The 6,849-nt window shown below is 34.2% G+C and overlaps 1 pseudogene; it reads right to left on the bottom strand.

The window, feature by feature from the left end:
- Nucleotides 1–1,960: 1,960 nt before the first annotated feature.
- LOC131833115 (large ribosomal subunit protein uL23-like) lies at nucleotides 1,961–2,442 on the bottom strand (annotated as a pseudogene).
- Nucleotides 2,443–6,849: the final 4,407 nt, after the last annotated feature.

Genomic DNA, 6,849 nt, shown 5'->3' with positions numbered 1-6,849 from the left:
ACCTTCAAAAGTTTGTTTATAAAGGAGTAAAAAGATAAAAGTGGTAACTGAAACAAGAAGTATGATTAAAGAATCTTTTAAAATTTGATTCAGTTATTGTGTTTTATTAAGATGATATTACAGGCTTCATTGTGTCTCCCTTGAAAAAAGGTAAGCTGGAAGTTCTAACCCCTGGTATTTCAGAGTATGGCCATCATCAAAAATAGGATAATTGCAGGTAAAGTTAAAATGACACTGTAATGAATAGGGTAATCCTCTAACCCAATAGGACACATGTCCTTATAAGAAGACAGTAATGCTGGGTGGCTCAGTGGCTTAAAGCCTCTGCCTTCAGCTAGGGTCCTGGTCCCAGGGTCCTGGGATGGAGCCCCAAGTCCGGCTTTCTGCTCAGCGGGGAGCCTGTTTCCCTTCCCCTCTCTCTGCCTACCTCTCTGCCTACCTGTGATCTCTGTCTGTCAAATAAATAAAATCTTTAAAAAAGGAAGAAGAAGAAGAAGAAGACGACAATAGCAATGTGAAAACAGATACAGGGACAACATCATATGGCAATGAAGGCAGATATTGGTGGTGGGCAGTTGCAAGTCAAACTGTTAGTAAACCACTAGAAACTGGAGAATAAGCAAGAAAGGATTTCCCTGCAAATATCAGAGAGAACAGGGCCCTGTGGACACTTTGATTTAGGACTTCTGGCCTCCAGAACCGTGAGACAATAAATGTCTATTGTTTAAGTCACTCTATAGGACTCTTGTCAAAGCAACCTGAGGAAACTCATACGTTAGGAAGATTCCAGCAGATTTAAATGTTGGGAATGGGTCACTAGGAGGGGAGGGAGTGGAGACAGATGAGAAAGGAGACACGGATGAGCAAGTTTCTAGAGGAGAAGGCAGGGAGTGCCAACTCAGAGAATGGCCATAGGAGGAGACACTTGAATACTAGTCAGAATAAAGAAGGAAGACCAGGTAGTTCCATATATGTGATTCTCACTTCTCTACTACTTATGAGGCAAATTCATCTTCTGATAATGAGCAAGGCCCTGATTTCACAGATTTGAGAGAATGGAGATTTGACATGACTTCTGTGGAGGATGAGAGAGAAAGCTAATAGGCTCTACAAGGTTACCAGTCTCCAGATTCAAGTAGACCATTAATAAATGAATGCATTTGCAGTCTGGCCTAGGATTAGAGCTATTCAAACTTGTATTTTTATTTTCTTTATCTGTTCTACTTTAAAAGCACAATTTGGTAATAAGCACCTTAATTATTAAATTTAAAACCAGATAGTCATATGTTATGTTGCCTTCACATCGTTTGAGAAAACAGCTATTAATTTCAAGGCTTGTATTCATGTTGCTGATGTTCTAAAATTGTATATCATCAGAAGAAAAAATGTAATCACTGAATTGAAACTCTTGGGAGCTATATAATCAGAAAAGGTAGAATTCCCATCCGACCTATAAATTTGCCTAGGCTTTGAGTTTACTTTCATATATGTGGCTGTTTGTTAAGTAGAATAACATACTAACATTTTATAGTTTGGTATATGTAACAAACAAGCCCCTTGATACTATAGATCAAATAATATTGTAGAGACAGAGCTGTTCATTAGCATATAAGAGTTTTTTCTAACATAGATTAAAAAAAAAGGCAGTTAACACAAATATATAATGGTAAGCCAAAATGGAATTTTGAGAGGATCTAATTTCCTTAGACACAGGTTTAGGATTATATTTAATTTCCATCACCCAGGTTTACATTAATAAATAAATATCTAATTAAATAAGTCTCCATTTATAAGGAGATAAAATAAAGCTCAGAATAATAGAAAATATGAACATCCAGAATCAAAGAGTGTCCAACCACTAGGAGCAAATATATATTCATGAATAGTAAGTTATTCCAGACTAAGCCTACGTTTGTTTTGTTTTTTTATCATGAAAAAACTGTATTTAGATTTAGCCAGCTGGACTCAGTTTAGATGATCTCAATTTTGTTGGCAACATCCAAAGCGTCATAGTCAGGGGCCAGCCGAACGTATGCCTTCTTCTCTCCATCAGGCTTGATTAAGGTGTTGACCTTGGCTACATCAATGTCATAGAGCTTCTTCACAGCCTGATTGATCTGGTGCTTGTTGGCCTTGACATCCACAATGAACACAAGTGTGTTGTTGTCTTCTATTTTCTTCATGGCTGACTCAGTAGTCAGGGGGAACTTGATGATGGCATAGTGATCAAGCTTGTTTCTCCTGGGGGCGTTCTTTCGAGGGTATTTGGGCTGCCTTCGGAGACGCAGAGTCTTGGGTCTTCTGAATGTTGGTGATGTGCGGATCTTCTTTTTTTGTGTGACTGTGGACGCCTTTCAGCACCGTTTTCTTGGCTTTCAAAGCATTTGCTTTGGCTTCAGCTTCGGGAGGGGCAGGGGCTTCCTTCTTAGCTTTCGGCGCCATCTTCTTAAAAGGGAGCCTATGTTATTTTTGATGGAGTTGGCAGCCATTGGTTGAAAGTAGTATACAGTTGTAATAAAGACACGATCAAGTTGATTAGTAATTAAAATGATGAATGAAAAGTGGTGCTGTGTTGACACTGTAAATGTATGGAATGTTGCAGAATGAATAAGCAAAGTCTTTATTTGATTCCTTTGCTAAGGCTATGCTTTACGCATCTTGATATTTCCCAGTTCCTTCTTCAAAGCTAGTTCTTCTCCTGACTAGTGAAGCTATGCGCATGGAACTCAAAGGGACAGTCTCTTCAACTATTCACCCACATTTGCTACCCCACTGTACTGGTCACTAGCTATGACATCCTGGAAAAGTTACTTTCTCTCCATGTCCTACAGTTTTCATATTTGAAAAAAATGAAAATAATATCATTTTCTTGTAACATTGTTGAGAGAATTAAATAAATTAACACATTAAAAAGTATTTATAGCAGAGCCTGGCACAAATTAAGAGCTAAATAAGTATTAAAACTCATAATAAGCATCATTGTGTCCCCTGCCTTAGCTAACAGCACTACCATTTATTTACTCAGCTGTACAAACTAGAAATCTGAGCCAGCCTTAAATTCCATCTTCTCATTACATATATGTCTTAAATAATTTGTGGGCATATGCCTCTGTCTACGTCTTTAATGTTGAAGCTTTAGATTGTTTTCAGTGTCTCACCCAGACAATCTGATGGAGTCTCAATTCTCTCTAATCCCATTTGCCTAGACTCAGATCTGTTTTTCACATCTCTTTTTATACCTTCTCCCTTTTTCCCCAAACTCCTCCCCACATCCAAAGCTAATCAGGTTCCTTCTTTTCTTAAATGACTTAAAAGCTTCAAATGTAAAGTCCAAATTTCTCATCATTTCACATCAATGACAACATAAAAAGTCATTGTTCTCTCAACCTGCTTGGCTTTTTTACACCTCTCTGCTCTGTACCATTTCCCTCCTTTTTACTTAATTATGATCCTCTTCCTAGCTTACATAAGTCACATCTTCATCTTCGACCTTTTAGCACAATCATTCTTTAGTAACAATGAAGTATAGCTATAGCTAATATCAATGAGTAATTATGCCAATCACAGTTATAGATACAGGTGTTACCTAAGTTACTCCTCAGAACAATCTTATAATGTACGTATTGTTATCAATGTCATTTAACAAATGAGGAAACTAGTGCAAAAGCTTGTCTTGGGCAACTATTTTTTTTTTTTTTTTTTTTAAAGATTTTATTTATTCATTTTACAGAGAGAGATCACAAGTAGACTGAGAGGTAGGCAGAGAGAGAGAGAGAGAGAAGCAGGCTCCCTGCTGAGCAGAGAGCCCGATGCAGGACTCGATCCCAGGACCCTGGGATCATGACCTGAGCCGAAGGCAGCGGCTTAACCCACTGAGCCACCCAGGCGCCCTTGGGCAACTATTTAACTTGAAGAGATGTGGAGCAAGCTTTGAATTCCTGCCAAATGATTGGAGAGCTGAAGCTACTAAGAATACTGCCTCACAGTTACAGCACCCAAACACAGCACATTATATTATTATGAAAATCTACAACTGGTCCTTCAAAATACAGTGCCTTCATAGCATCATCTTCAGAGTCTACTTCTCTACCTAGAACACAGAATGTATAATAACTAATAAAAGAAAAAAATGAATAAATAAGAACAGTTGAAGTGAACAGCTATTTTTCAATGGATTACCTTTCCTAACCTAGATATATTATATAAATATTACTATTTCATTAACAGCTATATTGAAGTATAATTGTTATACAAAAAACTACTTCACATACACACACAAAAAAACCTGCTTAACTGATGGGTTTGAACTTGTGCTTACACCTGTGAAGCCATCACTATAATCAAGGTAATAATTTCAACCTCATTAGAGGAAAAACATAAGGAAAATCAAGTAAAAAGTAAAGTCATTGTTATAGCTAAATCAGTATTTGTCTAAATCATAAAACCATATGTAATCAGATCATGAAAGAACTATTCTTGCCTTATTTGCCAGTTTTTCAAGTCCTGAAAACATGTGTCTTAGTGTTTACACAGACTGTTAAGAGACACTCTCATCAAATTGGGTTATTTGAATCCTAAAGATCAGGTCTCATTTTTTTTTAAGGCTGCTAGCCATAGCCCCTGTAATAATAAAACATAAAATAAATCATTGTCAGTGAAATCATTTTAATATGCCAAAGTCAAGAACATACTCATAAAAAAATGTATATATTTTGTTCAGCCAATAGAGCATAGCTTCTCTACGATTTCCAAATTAGCCCATAGGATATCACAGAATGGCCCCATTCAGCTGAGATACATGATTTGATTCCTGCTTCGATTTTGAGAATGTATTTGTCCAAAACAAATGAAACCAGCAATATTAGCAATTCTCCAAAAAGTCAGATTTAGTATTACAACACGCATTTCCTCATTTAGCCTCTGACTGGCAGAGGTTTTCTAATTTATCTTTCTATATGGCATTTATTTTGTTTAATGATTACATGAAATTAAAATGAGACTATGAGGTTTTGTTAGCTTTTATTTATTTATTCATTTCCTTTGTCAATCTCCTTCTTAGAAAGATAAGATATAAAATCTCCCATGGGTTATATATTTTAGCTTGAGTTTAGGTAATTTTGTGTTTAATTTCCTAATTTTCAAATATATGTAGGTTTTTTTTGTCTACTTGTTTTTGATTTCTAATTTAATTGTGTAGTATCCAATAAATTTATCCTGTGTAACTTAACTTTGAATAAAATTTTGATATTGAAAATTCTATTAAATAATTTTCTATACAACTCCAATTCTGGAAATATATCATGAGAAAATAACTGAGAACATATGCAAAAATTTAAGCTGTCATGACTTTCGATACTTTGTCTTTATAAACACAACAATTTTTAGAAAAATATTGTTATATAAATAATGAGAAAGAGCACAAAATAGATCTAAATATAGCTATTAAAAATCATAGGGTGCCTGGGTGGCTCAGTCATTAAACTATCAAAAATCATGATTCAAAGAAATTTAATTGTATCAAAAGATGTTCTTAAATCAAGTGAAAATAATACATTATGAAACAGTAGATTTAGTACATTCTTATTGTGTGTGTATTTGGAAGACAAAGTTCTAAAATGTTAATGTATATGGTAAATTGGAAATATGTTTATATATTTCACTTAATTCACCTCTAAAGTTTCTAAAATGTATGATTTTGAGGATTTTTTCAGTTGTTTTTTAAAAGTCTTATGTTATTATAAACTCTACACAGAACAACAATTTTAAAGTTCTGTTTGATTTATTGTACTTAAAATACTTACTTAAGTCAAAGTTAGTATAACTAAGACTTTCCATTGGCCCTGAAGAGGGACTGTTGAAACCTTTGGTTCAAAACACATTACAAATTCTGACATTTTAAAACATACAACACGCACATATACATAAAATCTTTACTCTTGCTGCTGAATGTTCTTTCATTTGGCCACATAAATTCAGCCTATACCACCCAGTTTGACTCAGAAGTTTGAGTTCTAACTAGAATTGTTTCAATACTACCTAAAACATTAAAAACAAAGGTAGACTTCTGTTATTAATTGACATTCTCTAGCAAACAATAATTGATGTTCTCTCATAAAGATGTAACATAACAATGGAAAATTTTCACAAAGTTCTACAGAAGTTATATGCTATGGGAGTATAATACAATTTTTTGACAACTGTTCTTATTCTGATTAATCTTTCCTTTGTGCATCATTACTCTTCAAGAGACTAAGTGAATTTAAAATTTATTATTTAGTTTAACTATTTTGCTTGTAAGCCAATGAAATTCAAAATAAAGGGAAAAAATTGTACTTACTTGCTAATTGGTCAACATGACAAAATATAAACATATAGTGATTTAAAATAATATTTTTGATCTATAATAAAATGCTTGGTAATACTCTAAATAAAATAGAATTTCAGTTTTTAAAGGATTTCAAGCCAGAAGATTATTAAATTTTAAAAAACTGATACATAAAAATGTAAAATAAAATGATATTTAGGTGTACAGACATCAGGTACCATCATCAGCTTGTATTTGGAGTTAAAGCCTTTCTGGAGCAAATAAATACATTGTAGCTTTTTCTTTGCAATGAAATGCTATGATTCATTGAAATAGGAATATAATTTTGAAACAAATAACTTAGTCAAGCAGTGGGAAGAAGACATGAATAGACATTTCTCCGAAGAAGACATACAAATGGCCAACAGACAAATGAAAAAAATACTCCACATCACTCAGCATCAGGGAAATACAAATCAAAACTGCAATGAGACATCACCTCACACCAGTCACAACAGCTAAAATTAACAAGTCAGGAAACAATA

This window comes from Mustela lutreola, chromosome 6 (assembly GCF_030435805.1).
Source record: "Mustela lutreola isolate mMusLut2 chromosome 6, mMusLut2.pri, whole genome shotgun sequence".
NCBI lineage: Eukaryota > Metazoa > Chordata > Mammalia > Carnivora > Mustelidae > Mustela > Mustela lutreola.
Note: the sequence above shows the minus strand (reverse complement) of the source record. Positions and strands in the feature narration are given on the sequence as shown.